The sequence below is a fragment of the Eschrichtius robustus genome, chromosome 1, assembly GCF_028021215.1.
Source record: "Eschrichtius robustus isolate mEscRob2 chromosome 1, mEscRob2.pri, whole genome shotgun sequence".
NCBI lineage: Eukaryota > Metazoa > Chordata > Mammalia > Artiodactyla > Eschrichtiidae > Eschrichtius > Eschrichtius robustus.
This window is the reverse complement of record NC_090824.1, coordinates 143,939,111-143,955,127: the sequence shown is the minus strand read 5'-3', so window position 1 is coordinate 143,955,127 and position 16,017 is coordinate 143,939,111. Positions and strand designations below refer to the sequence as shown.

Sequence of the window (16,017 nt, the reverse complement as noted above, 5' to 3'; positions counted from 1 at the left end):
TAGGCACTGTCCCCGAGTACCACAGACAGACTTTCAACGGAAAAACTTTGCCACACGAGGGGACCTGGAAGCTTGAAAGGGTACAGTGGCTATCCACGTCAGTGCATCTGGCGTCGCAACAGTCCCCCCACCTCTGTCCTGCTAACGGACTGCTCCAGATAAACCTCTGGCTGTTCGCTAGCCGAGTCATGCCCCCCCCAGGAGAAGCACTTTCGCTTTACGCATTCCCAAACAAGGGAACAAAGCGGCCAAATGGGATGTTCGCATAACTAACCATCCTCCCAGGAGGCCGGCACAGACGTGTCACCATGTCGAACTTCTTTGCGTCTCGCAAGACACCCTTTGGTTGTCTTTCCTCTGGCAACGGGATCGCAACTCTACACAGGTTACCTACCTCACCTCATCCACTTGAACTGCCAAAGCCATCCCCTCCATAGGCAGCTGATGCCAGCCAATCACGCACATGTCACATCCTTGGGAAGCCGAGGCCAGCACCTGCAACCCAATTATGATAGCCTATTCCACGACATCACAAAGAACATGTCCTCTTCTATCCTTACCTTCCTGTGCGGGCCATCAGTGATCCACGCAGGTTTAATTTCAGCACTCGATCTTCTCCCCACTCCGCGATGACCCACTTGGCATCAACATTGTGCCGGGAGTTAAAGTAGAGAAGCAAACAAGGGCAGCAGCGAGGCCTAATCCATCAGCCCCTTTCCACCGATGCCCAACCGAGCTCAACCCCGCCCATTGCTCTAGCCTCACTAGGCACTCAAGAACCTCACCGTGAAAAACGCAAGAACAGGGAGGGCCACAGGCCTGGCCTGAGGTTCCAGGCACCAACCAAGGACGCTTGCTCATTTTGGCTTCCAGAATCAACCCCCAAAACGGCAGGCACGATGCGTGATCCTGGCCAAAACTCACCTCCCAACTGCAGGCTAACTGGTCCTAGACCAGCACACACTTCGACTCTTAAAACCAGCAGGAGAGCCTGCCCCCTCACATTCCCTCAACAGCCATTCAACAGGGACCCGGGATTCACAGATAACACAGCTTATGTGCAGACACGGTCAACCCTCAGACAGGAGCCCCTCCAATACTGGAGTCCTTGGTGGTGTTTGCATACATGTCGGCAGGGGACGCTGACCCTCATTCCGAACTGTCATCTCCCCCTGAGAGAGGAAACGTGCTGAACCTCAGTTTCGATGACGAGACGGTAGAGTGTTCTCACTCATTTTGTTCAGATTTTCCAAGGAATGCATGCAAGGGTGTCATCATCGATCCAAGCACATGCTGGGACGCTGCAGCACACAACCGGGGTGTGCGCAGGGCCCTGTACAGGAGCCATGAGCCTGGGCTACCCCAAAACCCTGGAAAATCCACAGCCCTCAGGCCACTCGGCAATAGGAACTATCAATCCACTCTTGCAGCCACTGGGCCCGTCTGAGGAAAACCTAATATCTAATGGCACATCATGGGGTGCTTGAATACCTACCGTCCTGAGTTATCCACGACCATGCTCGGGGACATGGGCCCGCCTCAATTTTTCCAGTTCTTCTTAGCACCTCCAGTCATCAGAGCACACGAAGGTCTTCTTGTTTGTGCCGACGGCCAGCCTTTCCCAGCAACTGCACCTGAGAAGTGGACAGAAATCACCGAGGCTTCATAAATGGACTGGTGTCCTCAGAGGACATGATCCATAAAAACATTGACCTGGCCTTGAGCTCTGAAACTGCTTCCCAAGGACCTCTATCCCTTACCGAGAATTGACTGCATGTCTGATAGTATGACTGCAGGAAGTTAGGCACATACGTTGGCCGGTGTGTGAGAGGCTACATGTGTGTGTTCATGCGTGTGGGCGTGTGTGACTGTGACTGCGCATGCGGACGTGCTTGTGGGTTTCTCTGTGTGCCGCTGAATACGCGTCTCGGTATCAGTGTGTCCCTATGGCCCTGTGAGGAGGAGTCCAAGAATAAAAGAAATAGTTTATACACAGCACCCTGGTTAGACCCCCCAACTGAAAGGAGAAAGACCCCTGTCAGCTTCAAGAGGCCGCAGGCAAACTTGGACCCCCAGGGGTTGTTGAAAGAGTCCCCGGACTCCCGCTCTCCCACAACCACGCCTTCTGACCAAAACACAAAGACTCGATGAGACCTTCCTCCGGGACTTGGCTGTGACCTCGACATGCACCTCGAGACTCTGTCAGCTACCAGTATATCTGATGGGCATTTGGGATCACTCGCAGCACTTCCGGAAGCAAGGGAACTCCCATGGTCGGGCCGACACCGACCGGCAGGTGTCTACTGCCAATTTGCAGCCTGAAACCACTCAAGGAGCTAACGAACGTGGGCCCATGTGCCACTTCTCGCCAACTAGGCCTAATCACTTTCCATTGACCCGTGGGAATGCCCACCACAGGAAGTGGTGGGCTTCAGCCACCATGACCCATGTCGGATCCCCACGGCGGAAACTAGTCCACATTCCCAGCCACGTCTCAGGCAGCTCCCATCTTGAATGTTTGCGGCCCTGACCCCTAAGGAACCGCTCAAACCCTAGAAAGCCTCGTCCTGCGTGCCCTCCTCCAGCCCACAGGGCGACACGAACCTACTGGAAAACACAAACATCTTCAGAACACGGGAACACTGAACACCAGGGAAGACAGACCGCAAGCCTGTCTCCTTCGTTGAGGCTGATCCCACACCATGCATCCTGGCAATTCTCCACTGCCACGGTGACACTACCGAGTAACCCACAGTGATCAAAGGCATGGTCCCCGAGGTCCACAGACAGACTTTCAACAGAAGCCCTCTGCCATGCGAGGGGACTTGGAAGCCTGAAAGGGAACAGTGGCTGGCCACGGCAGCACAGCAGGCATGGCAATGGGGCCCCCATCTCTGCCCCACCAATGGACTGCTCCAGATAAACCTCTGGCTGTTCGAATGGCCTGCATGCTACACTGGCCGGTCTCCTCATTCCCCCACAGGCGAAAGAGCTTTGCTTTACACATTGCCAAACAAGGGAACAAAGCGGCCAAAGGGGATATTCGCATAACTCAACTACCTCCAAGGGGGCCGGCACAGACGCCTCACCATGTCGGTCTTCTCTACTTCCCGCAAGACACCCTTTGGGTGTCATTCCTTGGGCAACGGGATCGCAACTCTACACAGGTTACCTGCCTCAACTCACCCACTTGAACTGCCAACGCCATCCACTCCATAGGCAGCTTATGCCAGCCCATCACGAACAAGACACATTCCTGGGAAGCCGAGACCAGTGCCTGCAACCCAATGATGACAGCCCATCCCACGACATCACACAGGACCTTTCCTCATGATACCTTACCTTTCTCTCCAGGCCAGCAGCCACCACCCAGGCTGAAATGCTTCACTCGATCCACACCCCAGTCCACGAACATCCACTTAGCGCCAACAGTGTGCCGGCAACTTCAGCAGAGGAGCTGACAGCGGCAGCACTGAGGCCTAAACCATCAGCCCCCTTCCGCCATCGCCCAACTCCAGCCCACGCCCGCCCACTGCTCCAGTCACACCAGGCAGTCAAGAACCTCACTGCGTGAAACACAACAACAGAGAGGGCCACAGGCCTGGCCTGAGGCTCCAGGCTCCAACCAGGGAAACTTGCTCATTTTGGCTTCTATAATCAACCTCAGAAGCAAGCAGGCACAAAGCGTGATCCTCTCCAAATATCACCTCTCCAAGCTGCAAGCTTACTGGGTCTATACCAGAAGACACTCCGACCCTGAAGACTAGCAGGAAAGCCTGCCCTCTTGCATTCCCTCAACGGCCTTTTTGCAGGCACCGGGGATTCTTAGGTGACCCAGCTTATGAGCAGACATGCTCGACCCTCAGACAGGAGCCCCTCCAATGCTGGAGCCCTTAGTGGTGTTTGCATGCCTGACAGCAGGGGACGTTGGCCCTCACTCCTAACTGTCCCGTACCCCCGAGAGAGAAAACGTGTTGGACCTCAGTTTCGATGAGGAGACGGTAGAGCGTTCTCACTCATTTCGGTCAGATTTTCCAAGGAATGCATACAAGGGTGTCATCATTGATCCAAGCACATGCTGGGATGCTGCAGAACACAAAAGGGAAGGCCGTGGAGCTCTGCAGAGGAGCCATGACCTGGAAGTACTCCAACTGCCTGGGGAATCCACAGTCCTCAGGCCACTCAGCAAGACCAGCAATCAATCCACTCTTGCAACCATTGGGCCCATCTGTGGAAAACCTAATATCCAATGGCACATCTTAGTACGGGTGAATGCCTACCGTCCTGAGATATCCACAGCCACGCTCGGCAACGTGCACCCGCCCCACTTTTTCCAGTTCTCCTTAGCACATCCAGTCATCAGACAACGCGAAGGTCTTCTTCTCTTTGCCGACAGCCAGCCTTACCCTGCAACTGCACCTGAGAAGTGGACAGAAATCACGCAGGTTTCTGATTTGCACCAGGGTCCTCAGAGAACATGATTATTATGAACACATAACCTGGGCGTGAGCCTGGAACCTGCTTCCCAAGTACCACTTTCCCCTACCGAAAACTGATTGTGTGTCTCACAGCACGACTGAAGAAAGTTACGCACGTACGTTGGTCGGTGTGTGAGAGGCTGTATGTGTCTATTCACACGTGTGGGCGTGTGTGACTGAGACTTTGCACGAGGATGCGTTTGTGGATTCCTGTGTGTGCTGCTAAATACGCGTCTTGGTCTCTGGGTGTCCCTGTGGCGCTTTGCAGATGCCTCTAACAGTAAACGTCATAGTTTATACACAGCACACTGGTTGGACCCCCAACTGAAAGGAGAAAGACCTCTGTCAGTTTCATGAGGCCGCATGCAAACTTTGACCCCCAGGGCTGTCAAAATAGGCCACAGACTCCCGCTCTCCCACAGCCACGCCTTCTGACCAAAGCACAAAGTCTGCACGAGACCTCCCTCCCGGCCGTGGGTGTCAAACCTATGTGGACCTGGAGATCCTGCCACCTACCACCACAACTGATGTGCCCTTGGGGTCACTCCCAGAGCTCGCGGAAGCAAGGTAACCTCCCATGGGCGTGCTGACACCGATCTGCAGTTGCTGACAGGCAAGATGCAGCCTGGGAATTCTCAAGGGGTTAACGGACTTGGGCCCAAGTGCCTCATCTCGCCAACTAGACCAAATCACTTTCCATGACCCCGTGGGAATGCCCTCAATGGGAAGAGTTGGGCTTCAGCAACCATGACACAGGTTGGAACCCCACAGCAGAAATTAGGCCACCTTCCCGGCCACGTAAAGGAAAGCTTCCAACTGGTAGTGTTTGCGGCCCTGACCATTGAGGAAACGCTCAAACGCTGCACAGCCTCGTCCTAAGTGACCTCCTCCTGCCTGCAGGGCGACTCCACTCGACTTGAAGCCACAGACATCATGCGAACACGGAGACACTGAACAGCAGGGAAGACACACCGCAAGCCTGTCTGCTTTGATGGTGCCCACCCCACCCCATGCATCCTGGTAATTCTCCACTGCCACAGCGACACTACCGATGAACTCACAGTGATCAAAGGCACTGTCCCCGAGTACCACAGACAGACTTTCAACGGAAAAACTTTGCCACACGAGGGGACCTGGAAGCTTGAAAGGGTACAGTGGCTATCCACGTCAGTGCATCTGGCGTCGCAACAGTGCCCCCACCTCTGTCCTGCCAACGGACTGCTCCAGATAAACCTCTGGCTGTTCGCTAGCCGAGTCATGCCCCCCCCAGGAGAAGCACTTTCGCTTTACGCATTCCCAAACAAGGGAACAAAGCGGCCAAATGGGATGTTCGCATAACTAACCATCCTCCCAGGAGGCCGGCACAGACGTGTCACCATGTCGAACTTCTTTGCGTCTCGCAAGACACCCTTTGGTTGTCTTTCCTCTGGCAACGGGATCGCAACTCTACACAGGTTACCTACCTCACCTCATCCACTTGAACTGCCAAAGCCATCCCCTCCATAGGCAGCTGATGCCAGCCAATCACGCACATGTCACATCCTTGGGAAGCCGAGGCCAGCACCTGCAACCCAATTATGATAGCCTATTCCACGACATCACAAAGAACATGTCCTCATCTATCCTTACCTTCCTGTGCGGGCCATCAGTGATCCACGCAGGTTTAATTTCAGCACTCGTTCTTCTCCCCACTCCGCGATGACCCACTTGGCATCAACATTGTGCCGGGAGTTAAAGTAGAGAAGCAAACAAGGGCAGCAGCGAGGCCTAATCCATCAGCCCCTTTCCACCGAAGCCCAACCGAGCTCACCCCCGCCCATTGCTCCAGCCTCACTAGGCACTCAAGAACCTCACCGTGAAAAACGCAAGAACAGGGAGGGCCACAGGCCTGGCCTGAGGTTCCAGGCACCAACCAAGGACGCTTGCTCATTTTGGCTTCCAGAATCAACCCCCAAAACGGTAGGCATGATGCGTGATCCTGGCCAAAACTCACCTCCCAACTGCAAGCTAACTGGTCCTAGACCAGCACACACTTCGACTCTTAAAACCAGCAGGAGAGCCTGCCCCCTCACATTCCCTCGACAGCCATTCAACAGGGACCCGGGATTCACAGATAACACAGCTTATGTGCAGACACGGTCAACCCTCAGACAGGAGCCCCTCCAATACTGGAGTCCTTGGTGGTGTTTGCATACATGTCGGCAGGGGACGCTGACCCTCATTCCGAACTGTCATCTCCCCCTGAGAGAGGAAACGTGCTGAACCTCAGTTTCGATGACGAGACGGTAGAGTGTTCTCACTCATTTTGTTCAGATTTTCCAAGGAATGCATGCAAGGGTGTCATCATCGATCCAAGCACATGCTGGGACGCTGCAGCACACAACCGGGGTGTGCGCAGGGCTCTGTACAGGAGCCATGAGCCTGGGCTACCCCAAAACCCTGGAGAATCCACAGCCCTCAGGCCACTCGGCAAGAGGAACAATCAATCCACTCTTGCAGCCACTGGGCCCGTCTGAGGAAAACCTAATATCTAATGGCACATCATGGGGTGCTTGAATACCTACCGTCCTGAGTTATCCACGACCATGCTCGGGGACATGGGCCCGCCTCACTTTTTCCAGTTCTTCTTAGCACCTCCAGTCATCAGAGCACACGAAGGTCTTCTTGTTTGTGCCGACGGCCAGCCTTTCCCAGCAACTGCACCTGAGAAGTGGACAGAAATCACCGAGGCTTCATAAATGGACTGGTGTCCTCAGAGGACATGATCCATAAAAACATTGACCTGGCCTTGAGCTCTGAAACTGCTTCCCAAGGACCTCTATCCCTTACCGAGAAATGACTGCATGTCTGATAGTATGACTGCAGGAAGTTAGGCACATACGTTGGCCGGTGTGTGAGAGGCTCTATGTGTGTGTTCATGCGTGTGGGCGTGTGTGACTGTGACTGCGCATGCGGACGTGCTTGTGGGTTTCTCTGTGTGCCGCTGAATACGCGTCTCGGTATCAGTGTGTCCCTATGGCCCTGTGAGGAGGAGTCCAAGAATAAAAGAAATAGTTTATACACAGCACCCTGGTTGGACCCCCAACTGAAAGGAGAAAGACCTCTGTCAGTTTCATGAGGCCGCATGCAAACTTTGACCCCCAGGGCTGTCGAAATAGGCCACAGACTCCCGCTCTCCCACAGCCACGCCTTCTGACCAAAGCACAAAGTCTGGACGAGACCTCCCTCCCGGCCGTGGGTGTCAAACCTATGTGGACCTGGAGATCCTGCCACCTACCACCACAACTGATGTGCCCTTGGGGTCACTCCCAGAGATCCCGAAAGCAAGGTAACCTCCCATGGGCGTGCTGACACCGATCTGCAGTTGCTGACAGGCAAGATGCAGCCTGGGAATTCTCAAGGGGTTAACGGACTTGGGCCCAAGTGCCTCATCTCGCCAACTAGACCAAATCACTTTCCATGACCCCGTGGGAATGCCCTCAATGGGAAGAGTTGGGCTTCAGCAACCATGACACAGGTTGGAACCCCACAGCAGAAATTAGGCCACCTTCCCGGCTACGTAAAGGAAAGCTTCCAACTGGTAGTGTTTGCGGCCCTGACTATTGAGGAAACGCTCAAACGCTGCACAGCCTCGTCCTAAGTGACCTCCTCCTGCCTGCAGGGCGACTCCACTCGACTTGAAGCCACAGACATCATGCGAACACGGAGACACTGAACAGCAGGGAAGACACACCACAAGCCTGTCTGCTTTGATGGTGCCCACCCCACCCCATGCATCCTGGTAATTCTCCACTGCCACAGCGACACTACCGATCAACTCACAGTGATCAAAGGCACTGTCCCCGAGTACCACAGACAGACTTTCAACGGAAAAACTTTGCCACACGAGGGGACCTGGAAGCTTGAAAGGGTACAGTGGCTATCCACGTCAGTGCATCTGGCGTCGCAACAGTCCCCCCACCTCTGTCCTGCTAACGGACTGCTCCAGATAAACCTCTGGCTGTTCGCTAGCCGAGTCATGCCCCCCCCAGGAGAAGCACTTTCGCTTTACGCATTCCCAAACAAGGGAACAAAGCGGCCAAATGGGATGTTCGCATAACTAACCATCCTCCCAGGAGGCCGGCACAGACGTGTCACCATGTCGAACTTCTTTGCGTCTCGCAAGACACCCTTTGGTTGTCTTTCCTCTGGCAACGGGATCGCAACTCTACACAGGTTACCTACCTCACCTCATCCACTTGAACTGCCAAAGCCATCCCCTCCATAGGCAGCTGATGCCAGCCAATCACGCACATGTCACATCCTTGGGAAGCCGAGGCCAGCACCTGCAACACAATTATGATAGCCTATTCCACGACATCACAAAGAACATGTCCTCATCTATCCTTACCTTCCTGTGCGGGCCATCAGTGATCCACGCAGGTTTAATTTCAGCACTCGATCTTCTCCCCACTCCGCGATGACCCACTTGGCATCAACATTGTGCCGGGAGTTAAAGTAGAGAAGCAAACAAGGGCAGCAGCGAGGCCTAATCCATCAGCCCCTTTCCACCGATGCCCAACCGAGCTCACCCCCGCCCATTGCTCCAGCCTCACTAGGCACTCAAGAACCTCACCATGAAAAACGCAAGAACAGGGAGGGCCACAGGCCTGGCCTGAGGTTCCAGGCACCAACCAAGGACGCTTGCTCATTTTGGCTTCCAGAATCAACCCCCAAAATGGCAGGCACGATGCGTGATCCTGGCCAAAACTCACCTCCCAACTGCAAGCTAACTGGTCCTAGACCAGCACACACTTCGACTCTTAAAACCGGCAGGAGAGCCTGCCCCCTCACATTCCCTCAACAGCCATTCAACAGGGACCCGGGATTCACAGATAACACAGCTTATGTGCAGACACGGTCAACCCTCAGACAGGAGCCCCTCCAATACTGGAGTCCTTGGTGGTGTTTGCATACATGTCGGCAGGGGACGCTGACCCTCATTCCGAACTGTCATCTCCCCCTGAGAGAGGAAACGTGCTGAACCTCAGTATCGATGACGAGACGGTAGAGTGTTCTCACTCATTTTGTTCAGATTTTCCAAGGAATGCATGCAAGGGTGTCATCATCGATCCAAGCACATGCTGGTACGCTGCAGCACACAACCGGGGTGTGTGCAGGGCTCTGTACAGGAGCCATGAGCCTGGGCTACCCCAAAACCCTGGAGAATCCACAGCCCTCAGGCCACTCGGCAAGAGGAACAATCAATCCACTCTTGCAGCCACTGGGCCCGTCTGAGGAAAACCTAATATCTAATGGCACATCATGGGGTGCTTGAATACCTACCGTCCTGAGTTATCCACGACCATGCTCGGGGACATGGGCCCGCCTCACTTTTTCCAGTTCTTCTTAGCACCTCCAGTCATCAGAGCACACGAAGGTCTTCTTGTTTGTGCCGACGGCCAGCCTTTCCCAGCAACTGCACCTGAGAAGTGGACAGAAATCACCGAGGCTTCATAAATGGACTGGTGTCCTCAGAGGACATGATCCATAAAAACATTGACCTGGCCTTGAGCTCTGAAACTGCTTCCCAAGGACCTCTATCCCTTACCGAGAATTGACTGCATGTCTGATAGTATGACTGCAGGAAGTTAGGCACATACGTTGGCCGGTGTGTGAGAGGCTCTATGTGTGTGTTCATGCGTGTGGGCGTGTGTGACTGTGACTGCGCATGCGGACGTGCTTGTGGGTATCTCTGTGTGCCGCTGAATACGCGTCTCGGTATCAGTGTGTCCCTATGGCCCTGTGAGGAGGAGTCCAAGAATAAAAGAAATAGTTTATACACAGCACCCTGGTTAGACCCCCCAACTGAAAGGAGAAAGACCCCTGTCAGCTTCAAGAGGCCGCAGGCAAACTTGGACCCCCAGGGGTTGTTGAAAGAGTCCCCGGACTCCCGCTCTCCCACAACCACGCCTTCTGACCAAAACACAAAGACTCGATGAGACCTTCCTCCGGGATTTGGCTGTGACTTCGACATGCACCTCGAGACTCTGTCAGCTACCAGTATATCTGATGGGCATTTGGGATCACTCGCAGCACTTCCGGAAGCAAGGGAACTCCCATGGTCGGGCCGACACTGACCGGCAGGTGTCTACTGCCAATTTGCAGCCTGAAACCACTCAAGGGGCTAACGAACGTGGGCCCATGTGCCACTTCTCGCCAACTAGGCCTAATCACTTTGCATTGATCCGTGGGAATGCCCACCACAGGAAGTGGTGGGCTTCAGCCACCATGACCCATGTCGGATCCCCACGGCGGAAACTAGTCCACATTCCCAGCCACGTCTCAGGCAGCTCCCATCTTGAATGTTTGCGGCCCTGACCCCTAAGGAAACGCTCAAACCCTTGAAAGCCTCGTTCTACGTGCCCTCCTCCAGCCCACAGGGCGACACGAACCTACTGGAAAACACAAACATCTTCAGAACACGGGAACACTGAACACCAGGGAAGACAGACCGCAAGCCTGTCTCCTTCGTTGATGCTGATCCCACACCATGCATCCTGGCAATTCTCCACTGCCACGGTGACACTACCGAGTAACCCACAGTGATCAAAGGCATGGTCCCCGAGGTCCACAGACAGACTTTCAACAGAAGCCCTCTGCCATGCGAGGGGACTTGGAAGCCTGAAAGGGAACAGTGGCTGGCCACGGCAGCACAGCAGGCATGGCAATGGGGCCCCCATTTCTGCCCCACCAATGGACTGCTCCAGATAAACCTCTGGCTGTTCGAATGGCCTGCATGCTACACTGGCCGGTCTCGTCATTCCCCCACAGGCGAAACAGCTTTGCTTTACACATTGCCAAACAAGGGAACAAAGCGGCCAAAGGGGATATTCGCATAACTCCACTACCTCCAAGGGGGCCGGCACAGACGCCTCACCATGTCGATCTTCTCTACTTCCCGCAAGACACCCTTTGGGTGTCATTCCTTGGGCAACGGGATCACAACTCTACACAGGTTACCTACCTCAACTCACCCACTTGAACTGCCAACGCCATCCACTCCATAGGCAGCTTATGCCAGCCCATCACGAACAAGACACATTCCTGGGAAGCCGAGACCAGTGCCTGCAACCCAATGATGACAGCCCATCCCACGACATCACACAGGACCTTTCCTCATGATACCTTACCTTTCTCTCCAGGCCAGCAGCCACCACCCAGGCTGAAATGCTTCACTCGATCCACACCCCAGTCCACGAACATCCACTTAGCGCCAACAGTGTGCCGGCAACTTCAGCAGAAGAGCTGACAGCGGCAGCACTGAGGCCTAAACCATCAGCCCCCTTCCGCCATCGCCCAACTCCAGCCCACGCCCGCCCACTGCTCCAGTCACACCAGGCAGTCAAGAACCTCACTGCGTGAAACACAACAACAGAGAGGGCCACAGGCCTGGCCTGAGGCTCCAGGCTCCAACCAGGGAAACTTGCTCATTTTGGCTTCTATAATCAACCTCAGAAGCAAGCAGGCACAAAGCGTGATCCTCTCCAAATATCACCTCTCCAAGCTGCAAGCTTACTGGGTCTATACCAGAAGACACTCCGACCCTGAAGACTAGCAGGAAAGCCTGCCCTCTTGCATTCCCTCAACGGCCTTTTAGCAGGCACCGGGGATTCTTAGGTGACCCAGCTTATGAGCAGACATGCTCGACCCTCAGACAGGAGCCCCTCCAATGCTGGAGCCCTTAGTGGTGTTTGCATGCCTGACAGCAGGGGACGTTGGCCCTCACTCCTAACTGTCCCGTACCCCCGAGAGAGAAAACGTGCTGGACCTCAGTTTCGATGAGGAGACGGTAGAGCGTTCTCACTCATTTCGGTCAGATTTTCCAAGGAATGCATACAAGGGTGTCATCATTGATCCAAGCACATGCTGGGATGCTGCAGAACACAAAAGGGAAGGCCGTGGAGCTCTGCAGAGGAGCCATGACCTGGAAGTACTCCAACTGCCTGGGGAATCCACAGTCCTCAGGCCACTCAGCAAGACCAGCAATCAATCCACTCTTGCAACCATTGGGCCCATCTGTGGAAAACCTAATATCCAATGGCACATCTTAGTACGGGTGAATGCCTACCGTCCTGAGATATCCACAGCCACGCTCGGCAACGTGCACCCGCCCCACTTTTTCCAGTTCTCCTTAGCACATCCAGTCATCAGACAACGCGAAGGTCTTCTTCTCTTTGCCGACAGCCAGCCTTACCCTGCAACTGCACCTGAGAAGTGGACAGAAATCACGCAGGTTTCTGATTTGCACCAGGGTCCTCAGAGAACATGATTCTTATGAACACATAACCTGGGCGTGAGCCTGGAACCTGCTTCCCAAGTACCACTTTCCCCTACCGAAAACTGATTGTGTGTCTCACAGCACGACTGAAGAAAGTTACGCACGTACGTTGGTCGGTGTGTGAGAGGCTGTATGTGTCTATTCACACGTGTGGGCGTGTGTGACTGAGACTTTGCACGAGGATGCGTTTGTGGATTCCTGTGTGTGCTGCTAAATACGCGTCTTGGTCTCTGGGTGTCCCTGTGGCGCTTTGCAGATGCCTCTAACAGTAAACGTCATAGTTTATACACAGCAACCTGGTTGGACCCCCAACTGAAAGGAGAAAGACCTCTGTCAGTTTCATGAGGCCGCATGCAAACTTTGACCCCCAGGGCTGTCGAAATAGGCCACAGACTCCCGCTCTCCCACAGCCACGCCTTCTGACCAAAGCACAAAGTCTGGACGAGACCTCCCTCCCGGCCGTGGGTGTCAAACCTATGTGGACCTGGAGATCCTGCCACCTACCACCACAACTGATGTGCCCTTGGGGTCACTCCCAGAGATCCCGGAAGCAAGGTAACCTCCCATGGGCGTGCTGACACCGATCTGCAGTTGCTGACAGGCAAGATGCAGCCTGGGAATTCTCAAGGGGTTAACGGACTTGGGCCCAAGTGCCTCATCTCGCCAACTAGACCAAATCACTTTCCATGACCCCGTGGGAATGCCCTCAATGGGAAGAGTTGGGCTTCAGCAACCATGACACAGGTTGGAACCCCACAGCAGAAATTAGGCCACCTTCCCGGCCACGTAAAGGAAAGCTTCCAACTGGTAGTGTTTGCGGCCCTGACCATTGAGGAAACGCTCAAACGCTGCACAGCCTCGTCCTAAGTGACCTCCTCCTGCCTGCAGGGCGACTCCACTCGACTTGAAGCCACAGACATCATGCGAACACGGAGACACTGAACAGCAGGGAAGACACACCGCAAGCCTGTCTGCTTTGATGTTGCCCACCCCACCCCATGCATCCTGGTAATTCTCCACTGCCACAGCGACACTACCGATGAACTCACAGTGATCAAAGGCACTGTCCCCGAGTACCACAGACAGACTTTCAACGGAAAAACTTTGCCACACGAGGGGACCTGGAAGCTTGAAAGGGTACAGTGGCTATCCACGTCAGTGCATCTGGCGTCGCAACAGTGCCCCCACCTCTGTCCTGCCAACGGACTGCTCCAGATAAACCTCTGGCTGTTCGCTAGCCGAATCATGCCCCCCCCAGGAGAAGCACTTTCGCTTTACGCATTCCCAAACAAGGGAACAAAGCGGCCAAATGGGATGTTCGCATAACTAACCATCCTCCCAGGAGGCCGGCACAGACGTGTCACCATGTTGAACTTCTTTGCGTCTCGCAAGACACCCTTTGGTTGTCTTTCCTCTGGCAACGGGATCGCAACTCTACACAGGTTACCTACCTCACCTCATCCACTTGAACTGCCAAAGCCATCCCCTCCATAGGCAGCTGATGCCAGCCAATCACGCACATGTCACATCCTTGGGAAGCTGAGGCCAGCACCTGCAACCCAATTATGATAGCCTATTCCACGACATCACAAAGAACATGTCCTCATCTATCCTTACCTTCCTGTGCGGGCCATCAGTGATCCACGCAGGTTTAATTTCAGCACTCGATCTTCTCCCCACTCCGCGATGACCCACTTGGCATCAACATTGTGCCGGGAGTTAAAGTAGAGAAGCAAACAAGGGCAGCAGCGAGGCCTAATCCATCAGCCCCTTTCCACCGATGCCCAACCGAGCTCACCCCCGCCCATTGCTCCAGCCTCACTAGGCACTCAAGAACCTCACCGTGAAAAACGCAAGAACAGGGAGGGCCACAGGCCTGGCCTGAGGTTCCAGGCACCAACCAAGGACGCTTGCTCATTTTGGCTTCCAGAATCAACCCCCAAAACGGCAGGCACGATGCGTGATCCTGGCCAAAACTCACCTCCCAACTGCAAGCTAACTGGTCCTAGACCAGCACACACTTCGACTCTTAAAACCAGCAGGAGAGCCTGCCCCCTCATATTCCCTCAACAGCCATTCAACAGGGACCCGGGATTCACAGATAACACAGCTTATGTGCAGACACGGTCAACCCTCAGACAGGAGCCCCTCCAATACTGGAGTCCTTGGTGGTGTTTGCATACATGTCGGCAGGGGACGCTGACCCTCATTCCGAACTGTCATCTCCCCCTGAGAGAGGAAACGTGCTGAACCTCAGTTTCGATGACGAGACGGTAGAGTGTTCTCACTCATTTTGTTCAGATTTTCCAAGGAATGCATGCAAGGGTGTCATCATCGATCCAAGCACATGCTGGGACGCTGCAGCACACAACCGGGGTGTGCGCAGGGCTCTGTACAGGAGCCATGAGCCTGGGCTACCCCAAAACCCTGGAAAATCCACAGCCCTCAGGCCACTCGGCAATAGGAACAATCAATCCACTCTTGCAGCCACTGGGCCCGTCTGAGGAAAACCTAATATCTAATGGCACATCATGGGGTGCTTGAATACCTACCGTCCTGAGTTATCCACGACCATGCTCGGGGACATGGGCCCGCCTCACTTTTTCCAGTTCTTCTTAGCACCTCCAGTCATCAGAGCACACGAAGGTCTTCTTGTTTGTGCCGACGGCCAGCCTTTCCCAGCAACTGCACCTGAGAAGTGGACAGAAATCACCGAGGCTTCATAAATGGACTGGTGTCCTCAGAGGACATGATCCATAAAAACATTGACCTGGCCTTGAGCTCTGAAACTGCTTCCCAAGGACCTCTATCCCTTACCGAGAATTGACTGCATGTCTGATAGTATGACTGCAGGAAGTTAGGCACATACGTTGGCCGGTGTGTGAGAGGCTACATGTGTGTGTTCATGCGTGTGGGCGTGTGTGACTGTGACTGCGCATGCGGACGTGCTTGTGGGTTTCTCTGTGTGCCGCTGAATACGCGTCTCGGTATCAGTGTGTCCCTATGGCCCTGTGAGGAGGAGTCCAAGAATAAAAGAAATAGTTTATACACAGCACCCTGGTTAGACCCCCCAACTGAAAGGAGAAAGACCCCTGTCAGCTTCAAGAGGCCGCAGGCAAACTTGGACCCCCAGGGGTTGTTGAAAGAGTCCCCGGACTCCCGCTCTCCCACAACCACGCCTTCTGACCAAAACACAAAGACTCGATGAGACCTTCCTCC

The 16,017-nt window shown here is 54.4% G+C and overlaps 6 non-coding genes across 6 annotated transcripts; all 6 read right to left on the bottom strand.

The window, feature by feature from the left end:
• Positions 1–1,191: 1,191 nt before the first annotated feature.
• Positions 1,192–1,284, bottom strand: LOC137754436 (small nucleolar RNA SNORD116). Its single transcript, XR_011071850.1, has one exon. It is a non-coding gene; the product is annotated as a small nucleolar RNA SNORD116 (small nucleolar RNA).
• A 2,692-nt stretch (positions 1,285–3,976) lies between these two features.
• On the bottom strand, positions 3,977–4,069 carry LOC137777048 (small nucleolar RNA SNORD116). The gene has a single exon (XR_011076394.1). It is a non-coding gene; the product is annotated as a small nucleolar RNA SNORD116 (small nucleolar RNA).
• Positions 4,070–6,738: 2,669 nt separating this feature from the next.
• On the bottom strand, positions 6,739–6,831 carry LOC137754428 (small nucleolar RNA SNORD116). Its single transcript, XR_011071849.1, has one exon. It is a non-coding gene; the product is annotated as a small nucleolar RNA SNORD116 (small nucleolar RNA).
• Positions 6,832–9,499: 2,668 nt separating this feature from the next.
• Positions 9,500–9,592, bottom strand: LOC137754486 (small nucleolar RNA SNORD116). The gene has a single exon (XR_011071861.1). It is a non-coding gene; the product is annotated as a small nucleolar RNA SNORD116 (small nucleolar RNA).
• Positions 9,593–12,284: 2,692 nt separating this feature from the next.
• LOC137777046 (small nucleolar RNA SNORD116) lies at positions 12,285–12,377 on the bottom strand. Its single transcript, XR_011076389.1, has one exon. It is a non-coding gene; the product is annotated as a small nucleolar RNA SNORD116 (small nucleolar RNA).
• Positions 12,378–15,046: 2,669 nt separating this feature from the next.
• On the bottom strand, positions 15,047–15,139 carry LOC137754416 (small nucleolar RNA SNORD116). Its single transcript, XR_011071846.1, has one exon. It is a non-coding gene; the product is annotated as a small nucleolar RNA SNORD116 (small nucleolar RNA).
• Positions 15,140–16,017: the final 878 nt, after the last annotated feature.